This window comes from Gobius niger (genome assembly GCF_951799975.1).
Source record: "Gobius niger genome assembly, chromosome: 22".
NCBI lineage: Eukaryota > Metazoa > Chordata > Actinopteri > Gobiiformes > Gobiidae > Gobius > Gobius niger.
The window spans coordinates 9807495-9826131 of NC_136873.1; positions in this window are offsets into that span (position 1 = coordinate 9807495).

Here is an 18637-nt window from a genome sequence, read left to right on the forward strand (position 1 = left end):
CAAATTTGTGTCCTTTTTTCATCAATTTTTTTAATCACATTTGTGTCACATTTTGTCAATTTTTTTTCACATTTTTGTCATTTTTTCGTCATTTTTTTATCAATTTTTTGTCATATTTTTGTCAAATTCTCATCAAATTTTTTATACAATTTTTGTCAATTTTTTGTAATTTTTTGTCAATTTTTTGTAATTTTTTTGTCAATTTTTGTAATTTTTTGTCAATTTTTTGTAATTTTTTCGTCAATTTTTATTATATTTGTGTCACATTTTTTCACATTTTTGTCGTTTTCTTAATCAAATTTTTGTCACATTTGTGTAATTTTTTTGTCAATTTTTAATACATTTTTTTGCATTTTTTTGTCAGTTTTCTATCATTTTTTGTCAATTTTTTATCAATTTTTTGTCATTTTTGTATCAATTTTTTATCTTTTTTTTTAATCATTTTTTTGTCCGTTTTTTATCAAATTTTTGTCACATTTGTGTCATTTTTTTGTCATTTTTTATCAATTTTTGTCATTTTTTCCGTCAATATTTTATCACATTTTTTCACATTTTTGTCGTTTTCTTAATCAAATATTTGTCATTTCTTCGTCATGCTCGGCCCGTTCTTCCACTTTTCCGCTCCGGCGTCTCGTAGGAGGAAAAACACCATATTTGGGTGAAAGCGTCATCACGGGGCCCCTTAGCAGGACACGTGGATGTAAAACCTGTCAATATTTATGAATGAAAACCCGCGGGAAAGACGGCCTTTCTACTTCCGGGTCGCCCCCACCTCGCAGACAAAACATCATCAAATAAACATCAGCATTTTTATATCTGACATGAAAACTAAGATGTAAAGGGAGGAAAACAGATACAAATCTCCACTTCCACCACTGCGGGAAACATCAGGACACTTTGACACTGTCCTCATTTTGAACCCTTTAGATTTTCGGAGCTCACATGATCCTCCTGAATCACCGTGACAGAAGGGTTTGAACCTTTAAGGATCCTCCTAACTGCCGGCTCCTGCAGGGCGGGGTCAGAGGTCGCCGGCGTCAGCGGGGAAACACAGCGGCGGCCATGTTGGCTCATTGGCATTCAGCTCAGGCCTCAGCGCTGAGCGGAGAGAGCGGAGAGAGCCAGGACTGGACCGGAATCTCAACCAGCCCCTCCCCCCCCCCCCCCACGGTTCATCCGGCATTTACCACACGAGCGGGGACGTGAGGAGGGGGGGGGGGCAGGATGGAGACGTGTGCTGTGGACATCAGGAACAGCTTTACCCTCAACCCTTTCCATTAATGTTCCCACTGTTTTCCTTCACATTTTCCACATGTTTTTTTCAGAATTTTCCACAAATGTTTTCCCTTTTTTGGCACATTCCTCCGTTTTTTACCCCGGTGTTTTTACCTAATTTTTCCCTGTTTAACCTCTTAACTCCCGCCTGAACCAAGAGGAGCTTTTTCCACACGTCATCAGAGTTTTTCCCCATCATTTTTTTGTTGGGGATTCAACTCATTATTGTAACTTTTTAGTCATTTTTTTGTCAAATTTTCGTCAAATTTTCGTGATTTTTTTGTCACAATGTTTCACATTTTTGTCACGTTTTTTGGCTTTTTTGTTTCATTTTTGTAATTTTTTTGTGACATTTTGTAACATTTTCGTCAATTTTGTGTCATTTTTTTGTCAAATTTTTTGTATTTTTTTTTGTCATATTTTTGTCATTTTTTGACATTTTTTTTTATTTTTTCGTAATTTTTTTTAAATCAGATTTTTGTCATTTTCTTGTTACATTTTTTTCATTTTTTTGTCACATTTTGTAACATTTTCGTCAATTTTTTGTCATTTTTTTGTCAATTTTTTTTGTATTTTTATTTGTCATATTTTTGTCATTTTTTGACAAATTCTTTTAAATTTTTCATAATTTTTTTTATCAAGTTTTTGTCATTTTTTGTCAATTTTCTTTATTTTTTCGTAATTTTTTTTTAATCAGATTTTTGTCATTGTCTTGTTACATTTTTGTAATTTTTTTTGTCACAATTTGGTCATTTTTTTGTCACATTTTTGGACAAATTCTTTTCAATTTTTTAATCAAATTTTTGTTATTTTTTTGTTACATTTTGGTCATTTTTTTGTAATTTTTTTCGTCAATTCCCACTTGAACCGAGCACATTTTCTCCAGTTTGGCTTTACCCCAATCCAAAAGCTTCTGGAAAAAAGGTGTGGAAATAGCGACAGAACTGAGACGAAAACAATGATGGAAATGTGACAAAAAAGTGACGAAAAATTGATGAAAAAGTGGTAAAAATGTCACAAGAAATTGACCAAAAATGACAAAAAAATTACAACAAATTGACAGAAAATTGATGAACAAATGACAAAAATGTGAAAAAAAAATTATTAAAAAATGACAAAAAAATGACAAAAAATTGATAAAAAATTGACGAAATAATAACAAAAAAATTACAAAAAAATGACAAAAAAATGCAAAAAATGACCAAAAAATGACTAAAATTCAACAAAAATGTGACAAAAATGCGACAAAAATGCAACAAAAATTCAACAAAAATTCAACAAAAATTCAACAAAAATGTGACAAAAAAAGACAAAAATGTGACAAAAAAATGACAAAACCTGGATGAAAAATGTATGAAAAAATGACAAAAATGCTACAAAAATATGATAAAAATTTGACAAAAAAATAAATAAAAAAAAGACAAAAACATGACATAAATGTGACAAAAATGAGTTGAATACCCAACAAAAAAATGATGGAAAAAAAATGCTGAATTATTGATATTGTTTTCTACTAAACAAAGATACAAAGACATGGAGCAAAGTGGTCCAACAGCCGGAGATGCTAACATGATGCTACATATTAGCCTCATGCTACAAACATGCTAATAAACATCCACATGGACCCGGTTTAGACTTTATGACTGTCGGCTCTCGCGTGGTCTTTAACGCCTCGTCAGCAGAAAGCGGATTACACACGTCACGGATTACCCTCCGCGCCGTCGTCCTGTAAATCTTTTGTTCTGGCGGGATTTGGATGATCTCCTTTTTTCTACGCTTGCTCTTTTATTTCCCTCTCGCAGATTAACAAGTGTTGTTTGGGTTCAAAGGAATCACACACTGGTTTTATTAAAAATATAAACGATGTCAGACGTTGTTGCACATTTTACCCTAATATTCCACGATTTTTTCAGGGTTTTTTTCCACAGTGTTCCATTAACCTCTTAACTCCCACATGAACGGATCCCATTTTCTCCAGTTTGGCTTTAACCTAATCAAAAAGATTCTTGGTTAAAAAGCACCAAAATAGCCACAAAAAATGAGAAGAAAACAAGGATGTAAACGCAGCAAAAATGTGACAAAAAAAGACAAATATTTGACAAAAATGTGACAAAAATTCAACAAAAAATGTGACAAAAATTCAACAAAACTGTGACAAAACTGTGACAAAAATGTGACAAAAATGTGACAAAAATGTGATAAAAATGTGACAAAAATGTGACAAAAATTCTACAAAAATTTTACAAAAATGTGACAAAATTTCAACAAAAATGTGACAAAAATGTGACAAAATTTCAAAAAAAATTCAACAAAAATGTGAAAAAAATGTGACAAAAATGTGATAAAAATGTGACAAAAATGTGACAAAAAAGTGACAAAAATTCAACAAAAAGTGAAAAAATATTCAACAAAAATGTGACAAAAATGTGACAAAAATGTGACAAAAATTCAACAAAAATGTGACAAAAATGTGACAAAAATGTGACAAAAATTCAACAAAAATGTGACAAAAATTCAACAAAAATGTGACAAAAGTGGAAAAAAAGAAAGGAAAAAAAAAACATACAAAATGTGACACAACGCAGCAACAACGCGAGGAAAAAGAACAGTTTTGTGGGTCTTAGCTTTCAACTGAGGTGTTACACAGGCCTATATAAAAATGGACGAAAAAATGAGCAAAATTGATGAAAAGTGCCAAAAATATCACAAAAAACGTACAAAAAATTACAAAAATGTGATAAATTCGTGACAAAAAAAAGACAAAAAAATGAAGAAAAAATGAAGAAAAAAAAAGACAAAAAATGGAAAAAAGTTATTTCAAAAAATGGAAAAAAATTGACAAAAAAGTGGGAAAAAAAGAAAAAAAACTACAAAAAAGTTACAAAAATGAGTTGAATATCAAAAAAAAAAATGATGACATGAGGAAAAAATTTAGATGAGTTTTGTAGATCTTAGCTTTCAAATGAGGCGTCACACTGGCCTACAGGATTTGGGTAAAGCTGAACTGGAGAAAATGCTCGTTCATTTCACAATCACCACGTCTTGCAAAGTAACTTCTAACAATCCTATAAGACAAAAGGAGATCTGTCTGTGTTCACTCAGCTTTAGACCCGAAACAGGACTTTTCTCTCACCTGCACTTTGCTTTTCACGGCTCTTTTTTCCTTCGATGCAGCCGATGTGGAGGCTCTTGTGAACACGTCCATGCACAGTTAGTGGAAATACTCCAGAAAATGAATCCAAATATGACCTTTTTTACAGAGCTAAAACCTCACAGTCAGATTTAAACCCTTCCTTATTCAGCACACAGGATGTGACATCATCAAACAGGAAGTACTTCAAAACACAGTCCAAATGAATGATAACTTTCTGTAATAAAACGTGAGTAAAACTAACAAAAACAACATGGTGGATGGCCCTGTGTGTACTGGATTTATATTTCTCCAGGCTTGATGGAAATGTGACAAAAAAGTGAAAAAACTTTGACAAAAAACTGACGAAAAATTAACGAAAAAATGACAAAAAATTGATGAAAAATAAGGTAAAAATGTCACAAAAATGTCAAAAAAAAAAAAAAAATGGATACAAATGTGACAAAAAATGACGAAAAAATGACAAAAATTTGACCAAAAAAAATGACAAAAAATGACAAAAAACGACTAAAAAAATTACACAAAAAATTACAAAAATGTGACATAGAAATGATAAAAATTCAACAAAAAATGATAAAAAAAATTGACAAAAAATTGACAAAAAATGACAAAAAGTGACAAAAAATTGATTAAAAAATGATGCAAAAATGACAAAAAATTTACTAAAAATAAGGCCAAAAATTGATGAAAAGTGCCAAAAATATCAGAAAAAATTGAAAAAAAAATTTGAAAAAAATGACAATAATGTGATAAAAATGTGACAAAAAATGTCAAAAAATATGACGCAAAAATGACAAAAAATTGCAGTGACAGAAACTGGGATAAAAAAGATAAATCCCACTTATCCAAATGAATTATAACTTTCTATAATAAAACGTGGGTAAAACTAACAAAAACAACATGGTGGTTTGGACACGGCCCTAAAGTTTAGTCCCTTTGTATATTGTTTGTATATTGTGTTTATATTTCTCCCGGCGTTACTTCCTGAATGACCATATTTGGAGTCTGTGTGGTTTTGGTCTGGTTTGGAGCAGCTCCAGCCCCGGCGCTGCCTTCACTGTCGTCTGTAATTTATGGCTCTGTTTATTGAGCCCGACGCCGATAAATTACTCCACTTTAATTAAACCGCTCCGACAGGAACAAAACCGGGACTAAACCAGGACTAAACAAGGGCTAAACCAGGACTAAACCAGGGCTAAACCAGGGACTAAACCAGGGACTAAACCAGGGACTAAACCGGGATAAAACAGACCAAAAAGAGCAAAGAATAAAGCAGTGTTTAAGAAAATGACAAACCATGAAGCTAAAATGGACTAAGTGACGCCAAACCAGGGCTCAGCAGTGATGAAACCAGGACTAAGGTTTGTGTCTAGTTTTCTCATTAACGTCTTCAGGCCCTTCACTTTTTATGCCTAAATCAGGACAAAACGCCTCCAGTTCATCCCCCCCAAAAAAGCTGTGAAAATAGCAACAAAACTGAGACGAGAAACTGACGAAAAAATGACACAAATTTGCTGAAAAAATGACAAAAATGTGATAAAAAAGTTGACAAAAAAAGGAAAAAAATGAGAAAAAATGTGACAAAAAATGACATTTTTTGTGATTTTTTGTGATTTTTTTGTGATTTTTTTGTGATTTTTTTGTATTTTTTGACATTTGTTTTGTCTTTGTTTTGTCTTTTTTTTTTTTTTGATTTTTTTGTGATTTTTGTGATTTTTTTGTGATTTTTTTGTGATTTTTTGTGTGATTTTTTTGTGATTTTTTGTGATTTTTTGTGATTTTTTGTGTGATTTTTTTGTGATTTTTTGTGATTTTTTTGTGATTTTTTTGTGCTTTTTTTGTGATTTTTTGTGATTTTTTGTGATTTTTTTGTGATTTTTTTGTGTGATTTTTTTGTATTTTTTGACATTTGTTTAGTCTTTGTTTTGTCCTTTTTATCTTTTTTTTTCATTTTTTGTGTGATTTTTTGTGTGATTTTTTGTGATTTTTTGTGATTTTTTTCTCATTTTTTGTGTGATTTTTTTGTATTTTTTGACATTTGTTTTGTCTTTGTTTTGTCCTTTTTTAATCTTTTTTTTTTCATTTTTTGTGTGATTTTTTTGTGATTTTTTTGTCTTTTTTTGTCTTTTTTATGTATTTTTTTGGGGGGGGGGTTGTCATTTTTTTGGTCATTTTTTCACGTTAAAAGTGTTTCCGGGTTAGTCCTGTTGTGTTGTGATTCTGTGCTGATGTTGTGTCGTTGAGCCTGACTGAGATCCTCGTAATAGCTGCGGAGAATGAAAGAACGAAATGTTACGTTCGTGGGACCCTGGTATAAGCGGACCACACTACAAACAGTAAATATCAAGCATTGTCTTAAATGAGTTGAATTGAGGAAATGTTTCTTGTTTCGAGCGGTTTTCACTCATTCAGACACTTTTCCTGATCGGACCGAGTTTGCTTTGCTTGTTTGAGGACATTTCAGACCAGTTCTAGGGTAAATCAACACTGGAGGGAAAAACCTACACAGAGGTTTCTTCTTCTCCGTCTGACCCGGGACTGAGCTCAGCCTCGGGGATGAACGGCGGATTGATTTTTTAAAAGATATGACTAAATAAATCTGAAAACTGGAGTAAACAAGGACTAAACCTGGATCAGACAGACCAGGAAAAGATAAAACATGCCATAACCTGTGCAAAAATGGATGAAACGGTGATGAGCCAGGACTAAAAATGACTTTGAAACAAGAGCCAAAGCAGATTCAACCCTAAACTTAGACCAGACATTCCTAAACCAGGATAAGACGGAGCAAAGGAGCCGGGAGTAAACCGGTGCTTCAGGAAATCACAAACTGTGGAGCTAAACTGGACCGAAAAGGACAAAATGTGGGGGAAGCAGAAACAAAACGAGGATAAAACCAGCAAAAAAGTGATAAAAATCCTGAAAAAAACGTCAAAAATCCAATAAAAAAACGACAAAAATCCAGTAAAAAAACGACAAAAATCCAGTAAAAAAAAGACAAAAATCCAGAAAAAAAGTGACAAAAATCCAGTAAAAAAACGACAAAAATCCAGTAAAAAAGTGACAAAAATCCAGTAAAAAAATGACAAAAATCCAGCAAAAAAGTGACAAAAATCCAGTAAAAAAATGACAAAAATCCAGTAAAAAAATGACAAAAATCCTGAAAAAAAACGACAAAAAATCAGCAAAAACGTGACAAAAATCCAGCAAAAAAGTGACAAAAATCCAGTAAAAAAATGACAAAAATCCAGTAAAAAAATGACAAAAATCCAGAAAAAAAGTGACAAAAATCCAGTAAAAAAAAGACAAAAATCCAGAAAAAAAATGACAAAAATCCAGATTTTTTTTTACAAAAATCCAGTAAAAAAATGACAAAAATCCAGATTTTTTTTTACAAAAATCCAGCAAAAAAATGACAAAAATCCAGTAAAAAAATGACAAAAATCCAGATTTTTTTTTACAAAAATCCAGTAAAAAAATGACAAAATTTATCCAAAAACTGGAATAAACAAGGACTAAACCTGGATAAAACAGACCAGGAAAAGGTGTAGGAATAAACCAGTGCAAAACATGAGGAAAACCTTCAAGGATTCAACCTTAAACTTGGACTAAACCAGGATAAAACAGACCAAAAGAGCCGGGAATAAACCAGTGCTTCAGGAAATCACAAACTGTGGAGCTAAACTGGACCGAAAAGGACAAACTGTGGGGGAAGCAGAAACAAAACGAGGATAAAACCAGGGCTAAAAATGATCGAGTCAGAGTTACAGAGAGATCAAAGCGGGATTTAGACTGGATTTGTTAAAAGATGTGACTATCCAAAAACTGGAATAAACTTGGACTAAACCTGGATCAGACAGACCAGGAAAAGGTGTAGGAACAAACCAGTGCAAAACCATCAAGGATTAAACCCTAAACTTGGACTAAACCAGGATAAAACAGACCAAAGAGCTGCCAGTGCTGAGGAAAATGACAAAACGTGGAGGAAATCTTGGACCGGACGTTCGTAAAATGGGACTAAACCAGGATAAGACGGAGCAAAAGAGCCGGGAATAAACCAGTGCTTAAGGAAATCACAAACTGTGGAGCTAAACCGGACCGAAAAGGACAAAATGTGGGGGAAGCAGGAACAAAACGAGGATAAAACCAGCAAAAAAAAAAAAATCCAGCAAAAAAAGTGAAAAAAATCCAGCAAAAAAGTGATAAAAATCCAGAAAAAAATAACAAAAATCCTGAAAAAAACGACAAAAATCCAGCAAAAAAACGACAAAAATCCAGAAAAAAACGACAAAAATTCAACAAAAAAGTGACAAAAATCCAGCAAAAAAGTGACAAAAATCCAGCAAAAAAATGACAAAAATCCTGAAAAAAAGTGACAAAAATCCTGAAAAAAAGTGACAAAAATCCAGCAAAAAATGACAAAAATCTTGAAAAAAACGACAAAAATCCTGAAAAAAAACGACAAAAATCCTGAAAAAAAACGACAAAAATCCTGGAAAAAAAGTGACAAAAATCCAGGGCTAAAAATGATCGAGTCAGAGTTACAGAAAGATCAAAGCGGGATTTAAACTGGATTTGTTAAAAGATGTGACTAAAGTTGGAGCAAACAATCCAAAAACTGGAATAAACTTGGACTAAACCTGGATCAGACAGACCAGGAACAGGTGTAGGAATAAACCAGTGCAAAACCATCAAGGATTCAGCCCTAAACTTGGACTAAATGAGGATAAAACAGACCAAAGAAAAGGTAAAGGATAAACCAGTGCTGAGGAAAATGACAAAACCTGGAGGAAATCTTGGACCAGACGTTCGTAAAATGGGACTAAACCAGGATGAGACGGAGCAAAAGAGCCGGGAATAAACCAGTGTTTAAGGAAATCACAAACTGTGGAGCTAAACTGAACCAAGCGACACCAAACATGGGCTAAAACAATACGAAATCTGGAATAAACTTGGACTAAACCTGGATCAGACAGACCAGGAAAAGGTGTAGGAATAAACCAATGGAAAACCTTCAAGGATTCAACCCTAAACCAGGACTAAACCAGGATAAAACAGAGGTTTAGTCCAAGTTTAGACAAAAATCCAGCAAAAAAAAGACAAAAATTCTGCAAAAAAATGAAAAAAATTCCAGTTAAAAAAATGAAAAAAATCCAGTAAAAAAAAGTGACAAAAATCCAGCAAAAAAATGACAAAAATCCAGCAGAAAAATGATCGAGTCAGAGTTACAGAGAGATCAAAGCGGGATTTAGACTGGATTTGTTAAAAGATGTGACTAAAGTTGGAGAAAACAATCCAAAAACTGGAATAAACAAGGACTAAACCTGGATAAAACAGACTTCCTGGTCTGTTTTATCCAGGTTTAGTCCTGTAGGAACAAACCAGTGCAAAACATGAGGAAAACCTTCAAGGATTCAACCCTAAACTTGGACTAAATGAGGATAAAACAGACCAAAAGAGCTGCCAGTGCTGAAGAAAATGACAAAACCTGGAGGAAATCTTGGACCAAAGATTCGTAAAATGGGACTAAACCTGGATCAGACAGACCAGGAACAGGTGTAGGAATAAACCAGTGCAAAACCATCAAGGATTAAACCCTAAACTTGGACTAAACCAGGATAAAACAGACCAAAATGACCAAATGTGAGGAAAATCTCAGCAAAAAGGATCGAAATGACGACAAACCATACAGGGCGAACCAGGATTTAACCCAAACTTGGCTCAAACATCCCTAAAAACGGACTAAATATGCCGTGAATGATGAAACCAGGATGAGACGGACCATGAGCTGCCAGGGCTGAAGAAAATGACAAATCGCGGAGCTAAAACGGACTAAGCGACGCCAAACCAGGGCTAAGGAAAGATTAAAGCAGGATTTAAACTGGATTTGTTAAAAGATGTGACTAAAGTTGGAGAAAATAATCCAAAAACTGGAATAAACAAGGACTAAACCTGGGTAAAACAGACCAGGAAAAGGATAAACCATGACAAAACCTGTGCAAAATGGACGAAACAATGATAAACCAGGATAAAACAAACCAAAAACAAAAAAAATGACCGTAAAAATGACAAAAAAATCACGAAAAAAATCACGAAAAAAATCACGAAAAAAATGACCAAAAAATAAAATAAAAATGACAAAAAAAAGACAAAAAAAAACAATCCAAAAACTGGAATAAACTTGGACTAAACCAGGATAAAACAAACAAAAAAGCAAAAAAATGACCGTAAAAATGACAAAAAAATGACAAAAAAATCACGAAAAAAAACACGAAAAAAATCACGAAAAAAATCACGAAAAAAATCACGAAAAAAATCACGAAAAAATGACAAAAAATGACCAACAAAAATGACAAAAAAAATACAATAAAAATGACTAAAAAAAGACAAAAAAAGACAAAAAAAAACAATCCAAAAACTGGAATAAACTTGGACTAAACCAGGATAAAACAGACCAAAGAGCTGCCAGTGCTGAAGAAAATGACAAAACATGGAGGAAATCTTGGACCAAAGATTCGTAAACTTGGACTAAACCTGGATAAGACGGACCAGGAAAAGCTATAGGAACAAACCAATGGAAAACCATCAAGGATTCAATCTTAAACTTGGACTAAACCAGGATAAAACAGAGCAAAATGACCAAATGTGAGGAAAATCTGAGCAAAAAGGTTCAAAATGACGACAAACCATACAGGGCGAACCAGGATTTAACCCAAACTTGGCTCAAACATCCCTAAAAACGGACTAAATATGCTGTGAATGATGAAACCGGGATGAGACGGACCATGAGCTGCCAGGGCTGAAGCAAAATGACAAATCGCGGAGCTAAAACGGACTAAGCGACGCCGAACCAGGGGCTAAAAACTGAGTTACGGAAAGATTAAAGCAGGATTTAAACTGGATTTGTTAAAAGATGTGACTAAAGTTGGAGAAAATAATCAAAAAACTGGAGTAAACAAAGACTAAACCTGGATAAAACAGACCAGGAACAGATAAACCATGACAAAACCTGTGCAAAATGGACGAAACAATGATAAACCAGGATAAAACAAACCAAAAACCAAAAAAAATGACCGTAAAAATGACAAAAAAATCACGAAAAAATCACGAAAAAAATCACGAAAAAAATCACGAAAAAATGACCCAAAAAAATGACAAAAAAAATAAAATAAAAATGACAAAAAAAGACTAAAAAAGACCAAAAAAAAGACAAAAAAAAACAATCCAAAAACTGGAATAAACTTGGACTAAACCAGGATAAAACAGACCAAAGAGCGGCCAGTGCTGAGGAAAATGACAAAACGTGGAGGAAATCTTGGACCAAAGATTCATAAACTTGGGCTAAACCTGGATAAAACAGAGGTTTAGTCCAAGTTTAGACAAAAATCCAGCAAAAAAGTGACAAAAATCCAGAAAAAAACGACAAAAATCCAACAAAAAAAAGACAAAAATCCAGAAAAAAAACAACAAAAAATCCTGAAGAAAAAGTGTCAAAAATCCAGGGTTAAAAATGATCGAGTCAGAGTTAAAGAAAGATCAAAGCGGGATTTAGACTGGATTTGTTAAAAGATGTGACTAAAGTTGGAGAAAATAATCCAAAAACTGGAATAAACAAGGACTAAACCTGGATAAAACAGACCAGGAAAAGCTATAGGAACAAACCAATGCAAAACATGAGGAAAACCTTCGAGGATTCAACCCTAAACTTGGACTAAACCTGGATAAAACAAACCAAAATGACAAACCATATAGGGCTGACCCGGACTAACGCAGGATTTAACCCAAACTTGGCTCAAACATCCCTAAAAACGGACTAAATATGCTGTGAATGATGAAACCGGGATGAGACGGACCATGAGCTGCCAGGGCTGAAGAAAATGACAAATCGCGGAGCTAAAACGGACTAAGCGACGCCGAACCAGGGGCTAAGCAGGAGATGAGGAGCGGGATTTAACCCTAAACTTGGACCAAACACTCCTAAAAAACGGACTGAACCGGGTGAAGGTGATGCATGTTAATGAGGAAGAGGCGAAACCCGGGAGGGATCGATGCGAAAAGCTCCGGGAACCGCGAAGCGCCCGGCGTCGTTTTCGACATTCAACACATGTGTTCGGATGAGGCTCCGCGGCGGGGGCGGGGGTGTGGGGTAGGGGGGGGGGAGATCACTCACCGTCCGCGGCCTGAGCGGTCCCGGAGAGTCCGTGCAGCATCAGCACCACCAGCAGCATCCTCCACCTCCTCCTCCACCAGCCGCCCGACGCGCGCTCCATGCCGCGGCAGCGATGCGTAAAAGCGGCGGTGCGTAAAATCCAAAGGCAAGGGGTGGAAAAAACGATCCAAATCACATCCAGAGGGGTTTTTTTGAGTCAGGGGCGAAGAGGGGTGACTCTCCTACCCCAGAAGGCAGCCACCGAAGCCGGGTATAGATCCACAGCGAGTCCCGGTCCCGGTGGTGGAGGAAGCGAAGGCGATTTTTTTTTTTTCCCTTCCTCACGCAGAGAACATTGTCCCGGTCCCTCTGTCCCTCTGTCCCCCCGCGCGGCTGTGACGGCGGCCACACGTCCAGTCCCGTGTGTGTGCGCGAGAGTGTGCGTGAGGAGAGAGAGAGAGAGAGAGAGAGAGAGAGAGAGAGAGGGAGGGGGAGACACTGATGGGAGCGAGGAGGTATCGATCTAAAGAGGAGAGAGGGAGGAGGGAAAACCTGCAGCGGAGCGGGAAGAGGGAGCGGGAGCAGCAACAGGAGGAGAGAGAGAGAGGGGGGAGAGGGAGAGGGGAGAGAGAGAGGAGAGAGAGAGGAGAGAGAGAGGAGTGAGAGAGGGGAGGGGAGCAAATTAAGCAAAAAAGTGACAGAAATCCAGCAAAAAAATGACAAAAATCCATCAAAAAAAAGACAAAAATCCAGCAAAAAAATGACAAAAATCCAGTAAAAAAATGACAAAAATCCAGCAAAAAAAAGACAAAAATCCAGTAAAAAATTGACAAAAATTCAGCAAAAAAGTGACAAAAATCCAGTAAAAAAGTGACAAAAATCCAGGAAAAAAGTGACAAAAATCCACCAAAAAAAGACAAAAATCCAGCAAAAAAGTGACAAAAATCCAGCAAAAAAATTGACAAAAATCCAGTAAAAAAATTGACAAAAATCCAGTAAAAAAGTGACAAAAATCCAGTAAAAAAGTGACAAAAATCCAGTAAAAAAGTGACAAAAATCCAGTAAAAAAATGACAAAAATCCAGTAAAAAAATGACAAAAATCCAGTAAAAAAATGACAAAAATCCAGTAAAAAAGTGACAAAAATCCAGTAAAAAAGTGACAAAAATCCAGTAAAAAAGTGACAAAAATCCAGTAAAAAAGTGACAAAAATCCAGTAAAAAAGTGACAAAAATCCAGTAAAAAAGTGACAAAAATCCAGCAAAAAATTGAAAAAAAATCCAGCAAAAAATGGACAATTTCTGCTTAGATCCTGATAGATCCTGGTGTGGACCATGGGGGTGTAGCTATAGTTAACCTCTTAACTCCCGTCTGAACCGAGAGGATCTTTTTCCTCACGTCATCAGATTTTTTTTCCCATCATTTTTTTTGTTGGGTATTCAACTCATTTTTCGTCGATTTTTTATCAATTTTTGTTACATTTTTTGTCAGTTTTTTGTCTTTTTTGGGGTTTTTTGTGTGTAATTTTTCATTAATTTTTGTCACTCTTTTTTGTCATTTTTCATCAATTTTCGTCACTTTTTTGTCACATTTTTTGTCTTTTTTTACATTTTTTTTTTGGGTCTTTTTTTGGTCTTTTTTCATCACTTTATTGTCACTTTTTTATTTATTTCATTTTTGTCTTTTTTCATCAATTTTTATCAAATTTTTTTGTATTTATTTTGTCATTTTTTGTCACATTTTTTGTATGTTTTTTAAATTTTTTTGTCTTTTTTTGTCTTTTTTTGTCATTTTTGTCAATTTTCGTCACTTTTTTCTCATATTTTGTTTTAAATTTTTTGTCAATTTTTTTTTGGGTCATTTTTCATTAATTTTTGTCCTATTTTTTGTCACTTTTTTTTTTTTTTTTACATTTTTTTACATTTTTGTAATTTTTTTTGTCTTTTTTTGGTCATTTTTCATCACTTTATTGTCAATTTTTTAATATTTTTTGTCAAATTTTGTCTTTTTTTTGTCACATTTTGTCATTTTTGATCCATTTTTATCACATTTTTTTGTATTTATTTTTCATTTTTTGTCACTTTTTTGTCATTTTTTTTTGTTTTTTTTTGTCACATTGTTTTAATTTTTTTTTGGTAATTTTTTTTGTCAAATTTTTGTATTTTTTGTCACATTCCCACATTTTGTCTCAGTTTTGTTTTTTATTTTCACAGTTTTTTTCCAGAAGCTTTTGGATGAAACTAGGTTCAAAGCAGGATTCAACGTGGATCAAATTTTTTTTTTTTTTAAATTGGGTCTAAACCAGCTCCAGGTTAGACCAAACAAAAAGGGAATAAACCGGAAAGAAAAGGACAAAACGTGGGGGAAGAATGAACAAAACGAGGATAAAACCAGGGCTAAAAATGATCGAGTCAGAGTTACAGAGAGATCAAAGCGGGATTTAAACTGGATTTGTTAAAAGATGTGACTAAAGTGGGAGAAAACAATCCGAAAACTGGACTAAACCAGGATAAAACAGAGCAAAGAGACAAATTGTCATCGTTTCCCGACACGTTTCGATTTGACGCCGGTCCAGTCGAATGCTTTCTGAGGCCTGGGGTTTTTCGTGGCGCTCCTCCTCGCTCTCCTCGCTCTCCTCGTTCCCGGAGACGTCTGAGTGGATCGGAGCCGAGGCGCTTCGTTAGCGAGGGAGTTTTAATGAGACAGCGGAGCGGTCTAATTCCTGGACCTCATTCACACAGGCGGAGATGACAGGGTTCATTAGTGTCTCTGCTTAGAGGGGGGAGGGGGGGAGGCAGATGAGAGAAGAGGAGTGGGTGAAGGGGAGAGATGTGGAGAGAGGGGGGAGGACTACGGGGAGAGAGAGAAGGGGAGATATAGGGGAAGATGGAGAGGGGGAGACAGTCCTGTTTAACCTCTTAACTCCCGCCTGAACCGAGAGGATCTTTTTCCTCACGTCATCAGATTTTTTTCCATCATTTTTCAATTGGGTATTCTACTCATTTTTGTAACTATTTGTCATTTTTTCGTCAACTTTTTATCACATTTTTGTCAAATTTTGGTCATTTTTTGTCATTTTCATTGTCAATTTTTTATTAAATTTTCACAATTGTTTTGTCACATTTTTGTCATTTTTTGGTTAATTTTTTATCAATTTTTTATAAATTTTTTACAGTTTTGTTCTTTTTTTCGTAATTTTTTCGTCCATTTTTTATTAAATTATTGTCAGTTTTTCGTCCGTTTTTTATCGAATTTTTATCCTTTTTTTGGTCAAATTTTTATCATATTTTTGTCATTTTTTCTAAATTTTTTCTAAATTTTTGGTCACATTTTTTGTCATTTTTTCGTCATTTTTTTGTCAGTTTTTCGTCCGTTTTTTATCACATTTTTGTCATTTTTTCGTCCGTTTTCTATCAAATCTTTATCCTTTTTTTGTCAAATTTTTATCAAATTTTTTTCATTTTTTCTTAATTTTTTTGTCAATTTTTTTTTTTTTTTTTTTCACTTTTTGTCACATTTTGTCATTTTTCGTCAGTTTTTTATCACATTTTTATCACATTTTTGTCACATTTTTGTCGATTTTTTGTCAAATTTTTTTCAAATTTTTATCCAGTTTTTTTTCCACATTTTTGTCATTTTTTTGTCACATTTTATCACATTTTTGTCATTTTCTTCAATTTTTTTAATCAATTTTTATAATTTTTCGTCACTTTTTTGTCAATGTTTTCTCGCTTTTTTGTCACATTTCCATCATTGTTTTCGTCTCAGTTTTTGTTGCTTTTTCCAGAAGCTTTTGGATTGGGGTAAAACCGAACTGGAGTAAACGCGCTCGGTTCAGGCGGGAGTTAAGGGGTTAAACCGTTTCTGCAGCCCTGGGACTGAATGGAGTGGAGCGCCCCCCGGTGGCTCTTTACTGAGGAAACACTGCCATCTGCTGGTCATTCTACGCCACTGCAGCCTCCACGATAAACTTTAGATATCGCCGAGTCACTGTTTCACAGGTTCAGGTTGGTTTAGTCTGATTTTGCAAAATGGAAACGGATTACAGATGTTTTGTTTTTAACTAATAATGAACATTTTCCTCAGTAAACATCTGGAGTAAGTTTACACGGACGGATAACGACGGCCCGCACTCCGATATACGTCTGTCTCCTCCCTCTCTTTTATTGATCAGACGTTTAGCTGATGTTATTGAACCACAGCAGCAACAGGCCTGACCTGAATCACAACGAGGAGAGAGGGGAGAGAGAGAGAGAGGAGAGAGAGGAGAGAGAGAGGAGAGAGGAGAGAGAGGAGAGAGAAGGAGGAGAGAGGAGAGAGAGGAGAGAGAGAGAGAGAGGAGAGAGAGGAGAGAGAGAGGAGAGAGAGGAGAGAGGAGAGAGAGGAGAGAGAGGAGAGAGAGAGAGAGGAGAGAGGAGAGAGAGGAGAGAGAGGAGAGAGAGGAGAGAGAGGAGAGAGAGAGAGAGAAGAGAGAGAGGAGAGAGAGAGGAGAGAGAGGAGAGAGAGGAGAGAGAGAGAGGAGAGAGGAGAGAGAGGAGAGAGGAGAGAGAGGAGAGAGAGGAGAGAGAGAGAGATGTGATAAAAATTTGACAAAAAATGACAAAAATGTGATAAAATTTTACAAAAAAATGACAAAAATGTGATAAAAAAAATGACAAAAATGGACAAAAAATTTAACAAAAAATGAAAAAAATGTGATAAAAAATGACAAAAAATATGACAAAATGGGATGAAAATTTAACAAAAAATGGACAAAAATGTGATAAAAATTTGACAAAAATGTGATAAAAATCTGAAAAAAATGACAAAAATGTGATAAAAAAATGACAAAAAATGACAAAAATCTGAAAAAAATGACAAAAATGACACAAAAATTTGACAAAAAATGACAAAAATGTGATAAAAATGGACAAAAAAGTCACAAAAATGAGTTGAATACCCAACAAATTTTTTTTTATTGAAAACAAATCTGAGGTGAGGAAAAAGATCCTTTCGGTTCAGGCGGAAGTTCAGAGGTTAAAGAAACCAGGCTGGTTTTTGTAGGAAGAACTTTTGAAATCTCATACTTTATAAGGGTCGGACTGTGACGCAAGGGCGGAGCCTACAGTGAAGATCCCGCCCTTATGCCCTTTTTAGGAACATGCTGTCAGAGCTGGGAGGCGGAGTCTGTAAATCCTCCATGACTTCCCCCTCGACCGTGGTCATTCTGGTAAACAAGGAAGGAGAAGCCGTCCATTATATATACACAGTCTATGTGGGAAACTGTAGCTGAGGAACCGAAGCAGCACAGAGTTTAGAGCCGATGCTTCGGGCACTGCTCTCCTTAGACTCCCTCTGGTTCAGTCCTGGCTTTGCTTTTCTCCACTGGATCCGTAATGCGTCGCTTCAGTCTCGGTTTTATCAGATGGAGACACTGGATCAGCGTTAATTAACTCTCACTCACACGTGCACGCCCCCCCCCCCCCCCACGTGCACACACACACGTGCACACACACACCACACACAGGCACGTGCACGCTCCTGCAGACAGAGAGCGAAGGAGCGGAACAGGCATTATCTCCAGAGGCAGTTATTAAAGAGGAATTAACATGAGGATTAACAGAGGAGAGAGGGGGAGGGGGCTAGGGAGGGAGGGGGAGGGGTTAAGGAGAGAGAGGGAGGGGTTAGAGAGAGAGAGGGAGGGTTAGAGAGAGAGGGGGAGGGGTTAAGGAGAGAGAGGGAGGGGTTAGAGAGAGAGGGGGAGGGGTTAGAGAGAGGGGGAGGGGTTAAGGAGAGAGGGGAGGGGTTAGAGGGAGAGAGGGAGGGGTTAGAGAGAGAGAGGGAGGGGTTAGAGAGAGAGAGGGAGGGGTTAGGGAGAGAGAGGGAGGGGTTAGAGAGAGAGAGGGAGGGGTTAGAGAGAGAGGGGAGGGGTTAGAGAGAGAGAGGGAGGGGTTAGAGGGAGAGAGGGAGGGGTTAGGGAGAGAGAGGGAGGGGATAGAGAGAGAGAGGGAGGGGTTAGAGAGAGAGAGGGAGGGGTTAAGGAGAGAGGGGAGGGGTTAGATAGAGAGGGAGGGGTTAAGGAGA